This window comes from Nuphar pumila, chromosome 9 (assembly GCF_984573655.1).
Source record: "Nuphar pumila chromosome 9, dmNupPumi1.hap1.1, whole genome shotgun sequence".
NCBI lineage: Eukaryota > Viridiplantae > Streptophyta > Magnoliopsida > Nymphaeales > Nymphaeaceae > Nuphar > Nuphar pumila.
In genome coordinates, this window is record NC_143257.1 from 121,681,475 (window position 1) to 121,684,770 (window position 3,296).

The following is a 3,296-nucleotide window of genomic DNA, read 5'->3' on the forward strand; positions in this document are numbered from 1 at the left end:
CAACATTAGTTCCTCTGCATTCGTAATATCTTATGCATCAGCATCGTTTCTATACATTGATTCCTTGTGGCCTTATCGCATATTTTGGTTCTCTGACATATTAGGATATCTTCATTTTGTTGTTGTCTTGCATATTAAAGGTAGATGGCTCAATGATTACAGTTTTTGTATTTCATATATACATCAATGTGTGTGTGTTTTTTTTTTTTTGCTATTACCAGAGTATTTTCATTTCGTGGGTAGCCTCATTCAGGTTCCAGAAGATTTTTAACCGGTATTTCATTTCTGATTCATTCCACAATATCAATTGTACTTTTACACTTGTTAATTCAAGCATGGCATTTAACCTTGGTCCTGTTTTGAGTCGTCACTCTGTGCATCTTCTATCTCGCTGGCTCGTATATCCCTCTTTGAGTTCACGGTGGTTCCCTATGTCTATTTCATTATACCTCCTCATGGACATCTCTTGTCAATATCCTGTAATTGTTCTTTCATTTTATCTGACATTATTTCACTTTCATGGGGAACATTGTTTCTAATAGAATACTAAATCAAGAATCTGAAAACCTCATCCTTAATGCTCTATGCATGAGCTTCTTTGAGCGTGTGAATTTGGCTTGGAAGATCTTATTTCCAACACCAGCAGCAAGAAAGAATTCAAATGCCAAAATTGCAAAGCAGAGGTTGAAAATGATACTTTTCTCCGACAGATGTGTTGTTACTGATGATGCAAAGCAGAAGATCGTGAGTAATAATGTGGCAGCACTGCCTGATTTCGTGGAGATAGACTCTCAAGACAAAGTTCAACTGAGTGTCTCAACAGATCCTGATCTTGGAACAATGTACTTTGTTACCATTCTTGTCCGACGAGTAAAGCCTGAATATCAAGATTATAATGAGAGTTACAGGGGAATTACCAATATAGAGTATATTGACACTGGAGAAAAGTCTGGTTCTGTTGATGTCAGGTTCAATTTCTTCACCCCCAGCAGTGATAAACCTAAATGAGGGATTCACATCCTGTCATAGGTCCCTTCTTAAGCTTGATCACTTGGTGTGTTTGATGTATTATAGCATTTAGGCATTCATTCTACCATGCATTGTTCGGCTCAGCCTAGATCAGACTTGCAAAGATTAATTCATTGCAAAGTGATCTGCTTGACAAAAAAACTCATCCAGTCGTTACACTGTGAGGTTGAATTACTGAGTTGAGGTTGGGTGGTTAGGACCAATTTACTATTACTTTGCAAATAATGTCTATATTCATACTTGTATTGCCCCTCTTCCCTACCTTCAACATCCTTACCACCCATCGCAAGTGAAGAATCTCTCTTATCTCTATCCAATGGAACAGAAATTTTCTTTTTTTCTCCTAAACAATCAATTGCTTAGGGCCAATTTGCCGGATTGTTAGAATGTGTTTATTTCCAGAAACTTTCTTGTTGGATTTCACACTTGAATTATCCACATACGTAATATAAACTGTGGAAGCAGAACAATTCAATTTAACAGAAAAGTTGCTACATGATATGGCTTGGGAGATGAATCAATTGACATACCTTGAACAGTGGCAGAGCTAGGTTTGCTTTCTGAAGAAGAACAATTCTCGCCAGCCTCATCATGGAACTTCTAATCCACGCATGCCATCTTCCAATGTTCCAGGAACAGATCTCACCACAGGGCAGTGAATCCTCCATGGTGGTTTACAAGGAACCACTGTGACCTTTCTTTTCTATAGTAGTTCATCAAAGAACTACTATAGCTGTGATTCTTCACAGTGGTTCACAAGGAACCACTGTGGCCTTTCTTTCTATAGTAGTTCATCAAAGAACTACTATAACTGTGATTTTTCACAATGGTTCACAAGGAACCAGTGTGGCCTTTCTTTCTATAGTAGTTCATCAAAGAACTACTATAGTCGTGATTTTCACAGTGGTTCACAAGGAACCACTGTGGCCTTTCTTTCCTATAGTAGTTCATCAAAGAACTACTATAGTTGTAGCCCTTCATAGTGGTTCACAAGGAACAACTGTGGCATGTCTTTCCTATAGTAGTTCATCAAGGAACTACTATGGTTGTAACCCTTCACAGTGGTTCACAATAAAGCATTGTAGTCTTTCATTTCCATAGTAGTTAATCATGAGTTACTATGGCTATTGCCTTTCGTGATGGCTCATCTTGGACCATTGTGGCACTTGACTTCATCCATTGCATATACCTTTCTCGTTCAGCATGAGTATAGCATCTTGCATTAGAATAGGTACAATCACATGCAATTTTGCTTTCAATAAAGTATTTTCTTCTATATTTTATATTTTGCTTTGTGTTAACTCATTTCTTTGCAGAGAAATCATGAAAAACTTGTATTACTTTCTTAGATTAAAGATTTTATTACTTCAAATGTCACTTTAAGACTGTGATAAGTTAGAGATTAATGAAAAATGTACATTTTTTGTATTAGATTAGAATGTATGAGCATGTAAATATCATGAATTACATGTTTCATATTATTTTTCTCTTTTCTTTCAAAAAATCACAAATGGTGAAACATGAATGATACGTACACCATTCTAATAAAAGGTGATTAAATCCTAAGTTGACGATTTGCATCAATGGCCATAGTCAAGGTATGAACAAAACTTATTGTTTTCATCTTTTATGGAATAACATTGGATCCACACTGGATCGCTTTTCAAAAATCATCATATTTTTCCAAATATTTTCTTCCTTTATCAGAGTTTAACTTGAAATTAACTCAAAATATATATCAATGGCCATAGTCAGGATATATTGAGAGTTAATTTCATTTCAAAGTCCATAAAGGCACAAAAATGTATTTTATTTTCATCTAAACTTAAATATGATTATTGTATAATACATTTTGTGACCATAGTCAGAAATGTATTATATTTTCAATCTTATTTCAATTCATTTAAAGAATGAAATATGCTTTTCAATATCCAATTTTTAAAACTCTTTAATTCACTCATCATTTAGGATAGAATTACATCATATTTTCAAAATTCTTTTCATATTATTTCAAAATCCAAGTGATTTTGAGATAATTCTTCAAATATCTTCTTTATTTCTCAAATCAATCTTCAATTCTTATAAATTCAAAATTCTTCTTTCTATTCTCAAATTTTATCTTATTTCAAAAATTCAAACTTCAATTTCAAAGTCTGATTTGACTTTGAAATTTCAAAATTCATTTTTCATATTCAAAATTTAATTTCCAATTCAAATCAAATTTCAAAGTTCAATTCAACTTTGAAATTCCAAATTCATTTTCAGGA

General features: G+C 33.6%; 1 pseudogene; it reads left to right on the forward strand.

The window, feature by feature from the left end:
• Positions 1–519: 519 nt before the first annotated feature.
• LOC149829162 (cell division topological specificity factor homolog, chloroplastic pseudogene) lies at positions 520–1,008 on the forward strand (annotated as a pseudogene).
• The last annotated feature ends 2,288 nt before the right edge of the window (positions 1,009–3,296 follow it).